Source organism: Notamacropus eugenii, chromosome 2 (genome assembly GCF_028372415.1).
Source record: "Notamacropus eugenii isolate mMacEug1 chromosome 2, mMacEug1.pri_v2, whole genome shotgun sequence".
NCBI lineage: Eukaryota > Metazoa > Chordata > Mammalia > Diprotodontia > Macropodidae > Notamacropus > Notamacropus eugenii.
In genome coordinates this window covers 42,564,471-42,579,996 of record NC_092873.1, presented here as the reverse complement: position 1 = coordinate 42,579,996, position 15,526 = coordinate 42,564,471, and the positions used below count along the sequence as shown (strand labels likewise).

Below are 15,526 nucleotides of genomic sequence, written 5' to 3'. Positions count from 1 at the left end.
TAAACCAAGCCCCAACTTGTAGTGTTTGCTGAGATCCAAGGTGTAAATGTTCACACCAAAAATTTAAGGACTGGCTCTCCAAGTTGGTCCAAGCTGACTCCTGCACACCCCTGGCTTCCTCCCACCATCCACTGGGGAATCGGCAAACCAATTACAGTATATGAATGTAATAGAATGTGCTGTGACCAATTCAAGATGCACAATGCAACTTTGAGATACGACCAGTATGGGACTTTGCTTTTCTTAACTATGCATATTTGTTCCAAGGGTTTTGCTTTGTTTTTCCCAGTGGGGGTGGGATGGGAAGAAAAATAAATAAAAATTTCTAAAACCAAAACCAAGGTTCCCCCTCCCCTAGCTCTCCTCCCTTCCCTTCCTCTACCCCCACTGGAGGCCAGAGAACAGACTATCTTCCTGAAAGTCCTACTTGTCCCTGGGGGAGTTGAAGATCCTCTCCTACTGCTCATGAAAGGAAGCAAAGATTGGAGCCTCCCTCAGAGAAAAAGTATCTATTTCTGGGTGGTCATGGGACTGGACAGGGTGGGAGGAAGTGGCCTCCAAAGGCAGAGAGGCGGGAGGGCTCAGGGTGTCCTTGGATACCCAGAGGATTAGGTCCCAAGGTCGTGGAGAGAGCTGGTCCCTGAGAACTTTGGTTGAAAGATTCCTCTGCGAGGGATAGGGCTGGGGGAACAGAAACAACATTTCTCCAGCCTGGGAGCAGGAAATAAGATATGAAAATGAAGGAGAGAAGCAGGGGAAAGATGAAGGAAAGAGATTGGGCAGCCTCTTCCCCCACTCTCTCCCAGCCCCTTCCTGCCATCCACTGTGATGCCAAAGTCCTTGGTAGTGCCAAGTGGTTTAACATCAGAAACTAATAGGATTTAATTTATATTTTATATTATATTACATTTATTTCTTTATATTTTATATTCTCCTATCCATAAGTCTGATAAGTAATACGTTCCACGTTCTTCTAATTTATTTATGACACCTCCCTTTATGCCTAGGTCATATATTCATTTTTACCTTATCTTGGTAAAGAGTGTAAGATATTGGTGTATACCAGGTTTCTGCCAGACTACTTTCCAGTTTTCCCAGAAATTTTTACCAAATAGTGAATTCTTGTCCCCAAAGCTAAAATCTTTACATTTATCAATCACAAGGTTACTATAATCATTCACTACTATGTAGTGGAACCTATTCTGTTCTACTGATCCACCATTCTATTTCTTAGTCAGTACCATATTGTTCTGATAATTACCATCTTATGGTACAGTTTAAGATCTGGTCCTGCTAGACCTCCTTCCTTTACATTTTTTTCTTAATTCATTTTATATTCTTCACTTTTTGTTCTTCCAAATGAATTTTGTTATTATTTTTTCTAGCTCAATAAAATAATTTGTGGTAATTTAATTGGGATGGCACTGAATAAGTAGATTAGTTTAGTTAGAATTGTCATTTTTGTTATATTGTCTCAGCCCCCCCTTGAACAATTAATATTTCTCCAACTGCTCAAATCTGACTTTATTTGTATGAAAAGTGTTTTATAATTATGTTTATAGAGTTCCAGGGTTTGACTTAGTAAGGATACTTCTAGGTATTTTATATTGTCTATGGCTATTTTTAGTGAACAATCTCTTCTTGAAGGGCTTTGTCAGTGATATAAAGAAATGCTGATGATTTATGTGGGCTTATTTGACATTCTGCTGCTTTGATAAAATTATCAATTGTTTCCACTATTTTTTTAGTTGAATCTCTTGGATTTTCCAAGTATATCATCATATCTTCTGCAAAAAGAGACTGTTTCATTTCCTCTTTGCTGGTTCTGATTCCTTTAATATCTTTTTGTTCCCCTATTGCTATTGCTAGCATTTCTAGTATAATATTGAATAATAGTGGTGATAATGAGAACACTTATTTCATTCCTGATCTTACTGGGAAAACTTCTAGCTTATCTCCATTACATACAATGGTAGCTGGTGGTTTTAGGTAGATGCCTCTCATCATTTTAAGGAAAAATCCATTTATAGCTATGCTTTTAAATGTTTTTAATAGGAATGTATTTTGTCAAAAGCTACTTCTGCATCTATTGATATAATCATGTAACTTTTGATTTTATTATTGATATAATCAGTTATGTTAATGGTTTTCCTTATGTTGAATCAGCCCTGCATTCCTGGCACAAATCCCACTTGGTCACAAAGTATAATATAATCTTTATGAAATATTGCTATGGTCGCCTAGCTAGTATTTTATTTAGGATTTTTGTGTCAATATTCATTAGTGAAATTAGTCTACAATTTTCTTTCTCTGTTTTAGTTCTTCCTAGCTTAGGTATATAGGCACCATATTTGTTTCATAAAAGGAGTTTGATAGGACTCTTAATAATAAGTAACTATTCTTCCAAATAATTTATTTAATATTGGAATTAGATGATCTTTAAATGTTTGGTAGAATTCTCTTGTAAATCCATCTGGTACTGATGCTTTTTTCTTAGGAAGCTCATTTATGGCCAGTTCAAAATTTTTTTGAAAATAGATTTATTTAGATATTCTGTTTCCTCTTCTGTTAAATTGGCAAGTTTATATTTTTGTAAGTATTCTTCCATTTCACTTAAATTGTTACATTTACTGGCATATAATTGGGCAAAATAACTCCTAATAATTGCTTTAACTTCATGTTTGTTAGTGCTGTATCCACCCTTTTCATTTTTGATACTAGTGATTTGGTTTTCTTCTCATTTTTTAAATCATATTAATCAATGGTTTATCTGTTTTGTTGGTTTTTTCATAAAACCAGCTCCTAGTTTTATCTACAAATATGATGGTTTTCTTACATTCAGTTTTATTAATCCTGCCTTTAATTTTCAGCATGTCCCATTTGGTGTTTAGTTGGGAGTTGGTTCTTTTTTTTTTAATTGCACATCCAGTTCCTTAATCTGCTCTTTCTTCTACTGATAGAAGCATTTGAGAAAGCTAGTTGGTATAGTGGATACAGTGCTAGACTTGGAATCAGGAAGACCTGAGTTCAAATCTGACCTCAGATGCTTACTTTACTAACTCTGTGACCCTAGACAAGTCACTTCACCTTGCTTGTCTCAGTTTCCTCTAGGTCCTCTAGGTCCAATGACCTAGAGAAGGAAATGGCAAAACACTCCAGGACCTTTGCCAAGAAAACCCCAAATGGGATCACAAAGAGTCAGACACAACTACAACCAACTGAACAACAACAAGAGGCATTTGAAGAAATAAATTTTCCCCTGATTACTGCTTTTGCTGCATCCCATAAGTTTTGGTATATTGTCTCATCTCATTATTATCATTCTCTTTAATAAAATTATTTATTGTTTCTGTGATTTGTTCTTTGAACCACTCATTCTTTCAGATTAGGTCATTTAGTCTCCAATTAATTTTTAATCTATGTTTCTATGGTCCTTTATTAAATGTTATTTTATTGCATTATGATCTGAAAGGATGCATTTAATATTTTTGCTTGAAAATGCTATCCACATCCAGAGAAAGAACTTTGAGTCTGAAGGTGGATGGAAGCATATTGTTTGCTCTCTTTTTGTTTTGTTTTGTTTCTTCTTTTTCATGGTTCCTCTCATTAGTTCTAATTGTTCTTTAAGTCATGACTAACGTGAAAATATGTTTAATATGAATATATAAGTAGAACCTATATGAGACTGCACACCATCTTGGGGAGGAGGAGAAAATTTAAAACTCAAAATCTCGTGGAAGTGAATGTTGAAAACTAAAAGTAAATAAGTAATATATATGTACATATACATATGTTTAAAAAGAATATCTGAAAGTTTTGTAATTCATTAAATATTCATTTTTCCCTTGCAGTATTACACATAGCTTTTCTGGGTAGGTTATTCTTGGTTGCAAACCCAGCTCTTTTGCTCTTCAGAATATCATATTCCTAGCCTTTCAGTATTCTAATGCAGAAGCTGCTAAGTCTTTTGTTATCCTGATTGTAGCTCCACAATATTTGAATGGTTTCTTTCTAGTTACTTGTAATATTTTCTCCTTGACCTGGGTTTTTTAAAATTTACCTATAATATTCCTGTATTTATTTTGGGATCTCTTTTAGAAGGTGATCAGTGGATTTTTTCAATTTCTATCTTACCCTCTAGTTCTAAAACTTGAAGGCAATCTTCCATAATAATTTATTCAGATATAATAACAATATATACAGATATAACAATGTAGTACAATAACAATATAAGATATAACAATGTAGTATTTTTATTATAACATTCAGGAAGTCAAACAATTCTTATACTATTCTTCTCGATCTGTTTTCCAAGTCAGTTGTTTTTCCAATGAGATATTTCACGTTCTCTTCTTTTTTTTCATTCTTTTTATTTTGTCTTGTTATTTCTTGATGTATTATGAAGTCATTAGCTTCCCTTTAACTAATTTTAATTTTTAATGAGTTATTTTCTTTGTTAAGTTTTTGGATCTCTTTTTTCCAATTAATTGACTTTTTTCATAATTTTCTTACACTTCTCTTATTTCTTTTCCCAATTTTTCCTCTCCATTTCATATTTAATTTTAAAAATCCTTTATAAGTTCTTCCAAGAACTCTTTTTGAGCTTGTGACCATTTTACATTTTTCATTGAAGCTTTACAAGTAGCTGTTTTGACTTCATTGTCTTCTTCTGAGTTTGAACCATGATCTCTATCACCATACTCATTTTACTCATGTTTACTCATTTTAATAATTTCTTGTCTTTTAACTTTATGTTATGGTCGGGCTCTGCTTCTAGGGTATAGGGAATAATGTTTCAGGTTCAGGTTTTTCTGTTGTTTTCAGAGTTCTGTCTGGGAGTCTTTAACTTTTGGGTTCTTCCAATGTACCATTATCCAAGGTCAGGTGTAGTCACTGTTCTTCCAGCTCATGCCTTGGTTTATGAGTAACCTCTGCATCCCTGAACCTTGACTAGGGTTTCCTGCTTCTCACCACAAATACTCCCAAAACACCACCAACTTCCATTCCCCAGCAGCAACAAGTGGCAGTCCATCCCTCTGCCCCGGAATAAAACCAAGGACTCTACTCTCCTGCAGGTGACCACAGTCAGTTTTCTCCATCCCAGAAGCAGAAGCAGGGCCCTACCCCTCTGCAATCCTCACCAGTATATGCTCACTCCTCCTCACTCATAGCCCCAGCCTAGCACCACATCAGGTCAAACTGCCAGGGCCCCTAGTCCTTTGCCAGCAGAGTCATGCCCCTCCCCAAGTCTTCCCCTGATCAGCCACCCAACCCCCACTACTCAATGTAGGGCAAAAGTTGTCTCCAAGGCTTGTTGTTCATGACTCAGAGACTCATCCAGTCCACCACTCAAAAAGCTCAGATCTTTCCTAACATCCTCTCTTAGGCTCTACAACCGCTTTGTCTTGACTTTTTATTATTTCTGCCACTCTAAAATTCAATTTGAGGCATGATTTTAAATCATTTGAAGGAGAACTTAGAAAGCCAGGTAATTTCCTGCCTTATTCTGCTGCCTTCTCACAATCCTTTTTTTTTTTTTTAACACCAAGCATTTTTAAGTGCCTACTATGTACTGTGCTGAGCAGTAGGGGTACAAAAAAGGGCAAAAAAAGATGGTCCTGCCTTCAAGGACTTTACATCTTAATGGGGAATTACATTCTAATAAGAGATTACATTCTAACTTACAAACATGAAATTGTGGACAGAATAGAGGAAAGTAATCTCATGAGTTATAGAAGCAATATCAACCTATATTGGTAAAGAGAATTTCTTCACCAACATGTAGAGGCATCAAATTCTCCACCTACCTGAATGCACCTGAACCAAATTAAAATGTAACATGGACATGTTTAACAAAACAAATAAAAACACAACAGAGATAATGTTAATTTGTAGTTTTCTAAGTCAGGGTCTCTTTTTATGTGAGTGTAATATCCTTACCCTGCACCAATGATATCACAGGTCCAGACCCCAACCAATCATTCCCTCTGTGTCCCCCACCTTTAAAAAAAAAAACCCACTAACAAAAATAGCAAGCTAATATAAACTTTTCTGCAGAAGCAAAATTTGGAGATTCAAATATGCAAAGTCATTTTGTTTTGTTTTGAGAGCCCGATGGGATGAAGTAGACATTGCAATGGACTTAGAAGAAAGAGATCTGAGTTTGAGTTCTGATTCTTCCATTAACTTGGCTCTGGGACCTCGTAGGTCTTTTAACATTTGAAAAATTAAGGGTGGGGAGATGGGAGGCAGAGTAGGGGAGAGGTGTCAGATGATCTTCTACATTCCTTTAGGCTTACTAATGTCATGTCTACTTTAGACCATGAGTGAAATTTAAAAGCAAAAACTAGAAAAGGGAATGAATTGATTTCCAAATGCTTATTAAGAAAAAAAGTTTGTTAATTGCTATGCTAGTTTATATAATATTAATTGATTCTCCAAGGAACATAGGTACCAGTTCTGAATTCGACAATTGTACTATTGCCTAGCCCACATCTCTCCAAGAGGAAACAAGAGTTTTTGGCAAATGCTTTCCTGAAGTCTAAGTAAACCAAACTAATATCAGTCTATTAACACTGCCAAAAAAGGGAAATTAAGTTGGTCTCTCATGACTTGTGCTTGATGAAGTCATGGTCACCACTTCCCTTTCCAAATACTCAGAAACCATCCCTTAAAATATTATTTTGGTCCAGACCTGTGAATCTAATGCCAAAGGGAACTTCTCTAAGGAAATTACCATACACTCAGGCAACCCATTAGGCACCTTAAAGTGTTTAAATGACTTGTCCAGGGCCGTATAACCAATACGTGTCAGAGATGGGATTTGAACCCATTTACTTGGCTAGAGACTACCGCTTCCTATTGCCAAGAAGAGAAGTCAAGTCATCACACTATAGTTTGAAAGTTTAATTTCTTTCCTTTTTTAAAAAATAGTACATTTGTTTCATGTCCATCCTGGGTTACTTCTCATATTTTCCATGATTTTTCAAAGGTCAATGAAGACACTTCAATAATCATAAACTGTTCTAGCCATTTTGGAAATCAATTTAGAAAATTGGCTCCAATGTTATTAAATTGTACATACTCTTTAATCCAGAAATAGCACTATTAGACCTATGCCAGGAAGGAAAGAAGGAAGGAAGGAAGGAAGGAAGGAAGGAAGGAAGGAAGGAAGGAAGGAAGGAAGGAAGGAAGGAAGGAAGGAAGGGAGGGAGGGAGGAAGGAAGAGAGGGAGGGAGGGAGGGAGGAAGGAAGGGAGGAAGAGAGGAAGGAAGGAAGGAAGGGAGTAGGAAAGGAAGGAAGGAAGGAAGGGAGGAAGTAGGAAAGGAAGGAAGGAAGGAAGGAAAGGAAGGAAGGAAGGAGGAAGGAAGGAAGGAAGGAAGAAATGGATTCACATATAATAACATTTATAACAGTTCTTTTTTTGGTGGAAGAAAACTGGAAACAGAGGAAATCCCCATAAATTGGGGAATGGATTAACAAATTATGGTGTATGAATGCGATAGAGCTATATTGTGCTATAAGAAATGATGACAGGCAAATGAATACAAGTCATTCACCAATTGATAAATGGTCAAAGGATATGAACAGGGAGCTTTCAGAGGAAGAAATTAAAGCTATCTATAGTCATATGACAAATGCTCTAAATCACTACCGATTAGAGAGATGCAAATCAAAACAAGTCTGAGGTACCACACCACACCTATCAGATAGGCTAACATGACAAAACAGGATAATGATAAATGTTGGAGAAGATATAGGAGAGTTGGAACACTAATTCATTGTTGGTGGAGCTGTGAGCTGATCCAACCATTCTGGAGAGCAATTTGAAACTATGCCCAAAGGGCTACAAAAATGAGCATATCCTTTGATCCAGCAATATTGCTTCTAGGACTATATCCCAAAGAAATCATAAAAATGGGAAAGGATCCCACATGTACAAAAATATTTATAGCAGCTGTCTTTGTGGCAGTCAAGAACTGGAAATCAAGAGGATGCCCATCAATTGGGGAATGGCTGAACAAATTGTGGCATATGAATGCAATGGAATACTATTGTGCTGTAAGAAATGATGAACAGGAAGACTTCAGAGAGGCCTGGAAGGATATATATGAACTGACATTGTGTGAAAGGAGCAGAACCAGGAGAACTTTGTACGCAGCAACACAGTATGTAAGGAATTTTTCTGATAGACTAAGCCCTTCACAGCAATGCAAGGACCTAAAAAATTCCCAGTGGACTTTTGAAGCAAAATGCCTTCCACTCATTCAGAGAAAGAACTATGGAATTGGATCACAGAATGAAGCAGACCATTTTCTCTTGTGTTCTGTTTTGTTCTGTTTTGTTTTCATGGTTTCTCCCATTCATTTTAACTCTTCTATGCAATATGACTAAGGTGAAAATGTATTTAATAAGAATGTATGTGTAGAACCTATATAAGATTGCACGCCATCTTGGGGAGGGAATGGGGGGCGGAATCTAAGATACATGGAAGTGATTGTAGAAAACTGAAAACAAATAAATTAATAAAAAATAAGAAATGCTGAAGGGGATGATTTCAAAAAAACCTGGTTAGACTTTGATGAACTGATACAGAGCGAAGTGAGCAGAACCAGAAGAACAATACATACAATAACAACAACACTGCAAAAAAGACTTTGAAAGACTTAAAAACTGATCAACAAAATTACTGTCATGATCCCAGAGGAGTCATAATGAGACAGGCTACCCACCACCTGACAGAAGAGAGACAGACGCAAAGTACAGGTGGACACATATACATATACACATAACATGGAAATTTCTTGTGCTTTACTATACCTATTTGTTATAAAAGGCTTTGGTTTTTTTTATTTCTTTTTTTCAATGGAGGGGAAAGAAAATGGCACATTTTGGTTAATTGAAAAAAATAAAATTTAATTTAAAAAAAAGACAGCCAGCAGTCTCATTTGTCAATTCTCAGACCTTTGGCTGTAGTTTTTTGGGGCATGGTGGTTCAAACTCATTATAGATTTAAGTTCCCTCTTACCATCCCCTCATTTATCTTCAGTTTCAAATTTCTGTGAGCCATTTTTGGCTCTAACTTTTCCAGCTTTTGGTAGAGAAAAAAGAAGAAAAATTAGAATGAAAAAATTCACTCACTTATTATTATTTATCCATTTACCCCAAGCATTCCTATGCTTTTGAACTTCCTCTTATCTGCTATATAGTTTAAAAAAATAAAATAACGAAACAAAACAAAAAACCAACAATGACCATTTCTCTTGCCCTTAGCATTCATCCTCAGTCTCAGTTCATTCTGAGTTGTAGATTTTCTTGTACGTAATTTCTTACGCTTTTGAATTACCAGCCCAGATTTTCATCTTCTATACATACCTCTAATAAATGTTAGCTGGTGAGTGAGTTCCCTGGGCATCCATATTGATCGTTTTCAATGGTTTCCCTTTCCTTTCTCACCCAAATAGTTTATGTGGGTTCAGAAATTCTTTCTTCCCATACAATCAAAAAAAAATTTATAGCAGCATTTTTTGCAATTGTAAAAAACAAACAAAAAAAAAGGAAACAAAATTGATACCAATAAGATAGGGAATGGCCAAGCAAATTATGGTATGCTAATGTAATGGAATATTACCACAAAAATGATGAAAGACACTTCTGAATATGGCCAACATGGGAATTTGTTTGCTTGACTGTGAATATTTGTTAAAAGGTTGTTAGTGGCTTGTTTTGTGTTTGTATTTTCAAATGAAGGGAGCAAGATAGAGAGACAGAAAAGTAGAGAATAAGGTTACCAAAGAAAAAGAAAAGTCATAATAGAGGATAGAAAGGCAGAAGGAATCCCAAGCAAGCTGGACAGTTTTAAAAGGTTCAATATATTGATTTTATTACGTAATTTAAAAGAAAAGCAAACTGTTCACTCTAGATATTTGCAGTTTTGTGTACAATTCTCTTTTTCTATTCTATTATGTTTATTTGGTGCTTGTTAAGTTCAGAATTTAAAGTGTTCCAAAGAAAAAGAAAGGAATGATAGAAGAATTCAGAAAAGCATAAGAAGACTCACATGAACTGATGCAAAGGGAAGCAAGCAGAACCAGGAAAAAACAATATACAGAGTGACTACAACAATGAAAATGTTGGTTAGTTTTGCTGAACTGTTGCTTTTTTTCTCTTTAAAAAAGTCAATGTTGCAAAGGTTGCCCTCTAGATGGAGAAGGGGGGTATATTTGCAAATGAAAGTGATGTTACAATGAAATATATTGATAAAGATTTAAAACAAAACAACTTTATTCTTGAGAGTTTCCCTCAAGGCATTCCTCCTGGGCTGACAACCTTGTAGTATTTTAAGAGAGAGGATCCTAGCCATCTGTTTGTAATAGGAAGCACCCTGGCACCCAGGATGACTTGCTGATAAGGTTCTTAAATCTGCTTTTCTAAAAGGAAAGCAACTTTTTAAGGGGTCAGCACTCTCTTTAATCAAACACATATATCATTCACTTAGTTCAGGGGGAAAAGTCAGCACCCTGAACTTCAGAGAAAATAAAACAGAAATTACAAGCAGAAATTACAAACAGAGAGACCAATAGACAGGGCTTCCAACTGTCTGGCCACAGACAATACATATATCATTACCAGAGAAAGAAGCACCAACATCTGGATTTTCAAAGTGGGGGTGGTGGGCTTCTTAATGGCTACCCAGAGTCTCATCTGGCATATGAACCTTCTTCCAAAAGCTAAGCCCCAAAACAAAACCTCACCTCAGAGTATATATATATACCTCTCAGAGCCAGAGGGCACCACCCCAGTATCTGCCTTCATACAAAACAATCCTCCCCTAATGAAGCCTCCCTCAATAGTGCCACTTGAGGTCTATTAATGGGCGAGGCAGATTTTAAACTCCCATTACACTGTCCTTTCTCTGAATCCTTTATTTATTTTCCCCAAATCTGATGTCAGCCTGTCCTGGCCCTCCTTTCACTTTCTATCCTAGACTAAGTATTAGTGGTGATAATAATGATAGCTAACTTCTATATAGTGCTTACTCTGGGAGGCTCAGTGGCTAACCTGCCAGTCATCTTTGTGAGTTTAAATGTGGCCTCAGACACTTACTAGTTGTATGACCCTGGACAAGTCACTTAACTCTGCTTGCCTCAGTTTCCTCATCTGTCAGAGGTGCTGGAGAAGGAAATCACTCCAGTATCTGTCAAGAAAATCTCACAAGTCACGAAGAGTCAGATACAACTGAACAACTACAAAATGTATCAAATGCTTCACAAATATTATCTCATTTGATACTTACAACAACCCTTGGGGGTAAATGCTGTTATTACCTCCATTTCACAGAAAAAAAAACCAGGCAAACAGAAGGTAAGTGACTTGCCCAAAGTCACACAGCTATTAAGTGTCTGAGGTAGGATTTGAACTAAGATTTTCCTGACTCCAAGACCAGTGCTGTACAACCTGGTTTCTCTATTTCTATTTTCATCTACTTTTCAACTAGTTCTTGTCTATGGGTCAGAATCATATCCAGAAGAATAGCTCCTATGGGTTTTACCTCTACTTTTTGGAGAATGAAATTAGCTTTTAAGGCAAATTCAAGAGTCTACTAGCCAAGGGTTGGGTGGTGCAGTGGATAGAGCACCAGCCCTAAAGTCAGGAGGACCTGAAGGGTTCAATCCAGCCTCAGATACTTCTAAGCTGTGTGACCCTGGGCAAGTCACTTAACCATGATTAGCACCAAAATAAAATAAAAGAATCTATCAACTCTTCTTGAACTCTAGCGGATGGACAGAAAGCTGACGTCCTCCATTACTGCTACAAATTGCCTCTAGAGATACTGGGTTTGTAAATTCCTTATTGGTGAGTTTCTTCTGACTGGGTGTTTTGTTATTGAAAATTATGGTGCTGGAGAAGGCATTTGAGAGACCCTTGGACAGCAAGGAGATCAAATCAGTTAATACTTAAGAAAATTCATTCAGGCTATACACTGGAAGGTCAAATACTGAAACTGAAGCTTAAATACTTTGGCTACATAATGAGAAGACAGGACTCATTGGAAAAGACCCTAATGTTGGGAAAGACTGAAGGAAAAGGAAAAGGTGACAACACAGAATGAGAACAGATAGCGTCATGGAAGCAATGAACATGAACTTGGACAGACTTTGGAAGACAGTGGAGGATAGGAGGGCCTGATGTACCGTGGTCATGAAGAGTTGGCCATGACTGAATGACTGAACCACAACAACAAACCATGACAATATCACTTATATTTTTCTTTCTATTGATTTTTTACCTACATTTATCTTTTCTTAATATGAAATGCTACTGAGAAAAATATTTGCATCAAATATCTTTAATAAAGACCTGATTAATGAAGATTTAAATGGGACTAAAACAAAATATATAAGACCCTGAGTCATTCTACAATGATAAGAACAGATAGTTCTCAAAAGAATTACAAACTATTAAAAAAAACTATTTGAAAAATTGCTTTACATCACTAATGGTAAGAGAAATGCAAATTAAAAAAAGGCACTCTGAGGTTTCACTGTGAACCCAGCAAAGATGAAAGACGATGGGAAAAGTCAATGCTGGAGGAGTGGTAAAATGCCAGATGGATGCATCCATGCGTTGTTAATGGAGTTGTGAAGTACGCCAACCATTCTGAAATGAAATTTGGAATTATGCTAAGAAAGTGATGAAGATGCCCCATATCATTGATGTACGGATTACATGGCTAGGTACATGCACTGAAGAGGTCAAAGGTGGTAATATACCGGGATATTCACAGGAACACTTAGTGTGGTAGCAAAGATTTGGAAGCAAAGGAAATGCCTGTCAATTGTTGTTTAATAGTTTCAGACTCTTCTTGACCCCATTTTGGGGGTTTTTTGGCAGAGACACTGGAGTGGTTTGCTATTTCCTTCTCCAGGTCATTTTACAAATGGAGAAACTGAAACAAACAGGGTGAAGTGATTTGCCCAGGGTCACATATCTAGTAAGTATCTGAGGCAGAATTTGAACTCTGGAAGATGGGTCTTCTTGACTCTGAGTCTGGTATTCTACACACTATGGTGCCACCTAGCTGCCTCACCTGCCAGTTAGGGGATGGCTAAAGAAGTCACGGTACATGAATGTAATACAACATTATCACACTGTAAGAAATGATGATTATAATGAATTTGGAGAACTATGGGAAGATAAGCATGAATCGAAGTAAAGGGAAAGTAAGTAGAACCAGAGGGGCAATGGAAAATAAGCCTGGAAAGGTTAGACTGGAGCCATCCTGAGAACTTTAAATGCCAGAGAGAGGAATATGATTCTGATCCTAGAGGGAATAGGGAGTCACTGGGGGTAGTGAGCAGGGCAGTCCCATTGCCAGACCTGCCCTTTATGAATATTGCTTGGGCAGTTTCTTGAGATGGATTGTGGAAGAAAGAAATGTTAACAGCAGTGTAAGAACAGCAGTGTAAGAATGGACTGGAAAGGGGAGACTGCTTTAAGTGAGAGTTGATAAGGGTGTGAAATAAGGTGGTGGTAGAGGGAAAGGAAGTCACTGCAACCATCCAGTCTAGAGGGGGATGAGAGCCTGAGCTAGGGTAAGGGCTGTAGGAGAAGAGAGAAGGGCACGTGAACTAGAGATGTAGTGGGAAAATATGTAGGAGCCTTGGTAGCTATTTGGACACATGAGATAAGGGAGGATGAGTCATCAAATATGAATAAGAGATTACAAACCTATCTGACTCAAAGGATGGTGGTGCTCTTGGAAATATGGAAGGTCATAAAAGGGTTGATTCTGGGGGAAAATAATAATAACAGCTAGCATTTATCCAGAGCTTTCAGATTTACAAAGCACTTTACAAATATTGTCTGTTCCTCACAACAACTCTGGGAAGTGAGTGCTATTATTATCCAAGATTTACAGGGGAGGAAACTGAGGCAAACCAAGGTTAAATGACTTGCCCGAGGTCATGCAGTCAGTAAATGCCTGAGGCAGGATTTGAATTCAGAACTTCCTTTCAGATCCAGCCCCCTAACCATTGAACCACCTGGCTGCTTCTAGATAATGGGCTGTGTTCTACATGGGCCAAATTTTAGATATCTATGGGATATCTAGTTGGGAGAAGCAGTGAATGATACAGTGCTGGAGAGAGTTCAGGAGAGAGACTAGGGATGTATATCTATATCCATGATTCATCTGCATAGAAATGACAATTAAATCTATGACAGTTAATGAGGAGAGACAGGCAGACAGAGCGACAGAGACAGAGAGAAAGAGAGAGAAAAGAAAGAATGAATGAGAGAGGGAGGAAGAGGGGAGAGAGAGAGAGGGAGAGGGAGACAGACTACATTATCCAGGAAGAGAAGACCGTCAGTAGACTCAAATGCAGCAGCGAGGTCAAGAAGGCTAAAGATTCAGAAAAAGCCATTGGACTTGGAAGCTAAGAGATTACGGGTAAATACAGAGGGAGCAGCTTCAGGTGCATGAAGAGGCCAGGAATCAGATTGCAGGGGCTGAGGAGTACAGAAAGAAGTGGAGTCAGCAAGTGTAGACAGCTTTTCTTAAGACTTATTTCTGCAAGGGAGGAGGGACAGAGGATGGTGGCTCAAGGAGAGAGTAAAGTCACCTGGATTTCTAAAGTATTTATTGCACATGCTCAAGGAGGTTCATGGGCCTCCTTCCCACAAGAGGCCCCAGAAGTGGGCTCAAGCAGACCCAGGGTCATTACTGGGAGAGTTTGACCTCTAAAAGACAGGGTCAATCTTTGTTCCTCCCTTACACTTTCTGGCTCTTTATGCCCCCAACCTATAGTCCTTGGGATCAATCTAGACCTGGAAGAGACCTTAAAAGACCATTCATTTTACAGATGAGGCATAGACAACTTTAGTGACTTGTCATGGGTGACACCATGAGTAACTATCTAATACAGGATTTGAACTCAGATCTCCCTGACTCCAAGTCTGGTTTCTGCTCCAGTACACGAACATATAGCATTTCCCTTAAAAGGAATTAAAAGAAAGGCACATCCTATGTAAAGCAGTGGACATGAGGCATATGGTCACTATTCATTTCCTTCTCCACAAAAGCAGTGCTTAAAATACAAAAGATTGATAAACCCACATTAACAAACACTTAAAACATGAAATAAAAATCCATCATTCCTATTATGTACCCCCAGGAGGTAGGAGGGACTCCAGGGAGATTTGTGGGATGGCTGAACGGATTTCACATTCTCCTCGGTCTGCATTAAGCAGTAGTTCAGGTGAAAACCAGGCCTGGGGCTGGTCCATCTTCGAGCAGCTGCCATCTTAGACAAGGGCGCCATAGTAAGGATCATCTCCTGCTGGGCAACCAGCACACCGCTCAAGAACTCTGGGCCTCTCACATTTCGGAGAAGAGACAGAGGCTGGACATGGTCACTTCTCAGGGTCCATTGTTCAGTGACCTGTGCTTAGGTAAAGAAACACAAAGAAAATATCATGGAAAATTTGAAAAAGTCTATTTTCTCCCTCCTTTCTCTGTTCTCCC

The 15,526-nt window shown here is 37.8% G+C and overlaps 1 long non-coding RNA gene across 1 annotated transcript; it reads right to left on the bottom strand.

Moving 5' to 3' along the window:
• Positions 1-12,333: 12,333 nt before the first annotated feature.
• LOC140525051 (uncharacterized) lies at positions 12,334-15,443 on the bottom strand. The gene is made up of 2 exons (XR_011973913.1): positions 15,171-15,443; positions 12,334-12,660 (listed from the first exon to the last, which is right to left on the bottom strand). It is a non-coding gene; the product is annotated as an uncharacterized lncRNA (long non-coding RNA).
• Between the last annotated feature and the right edge of the window lie 83 nt (positions 15,444-15,526).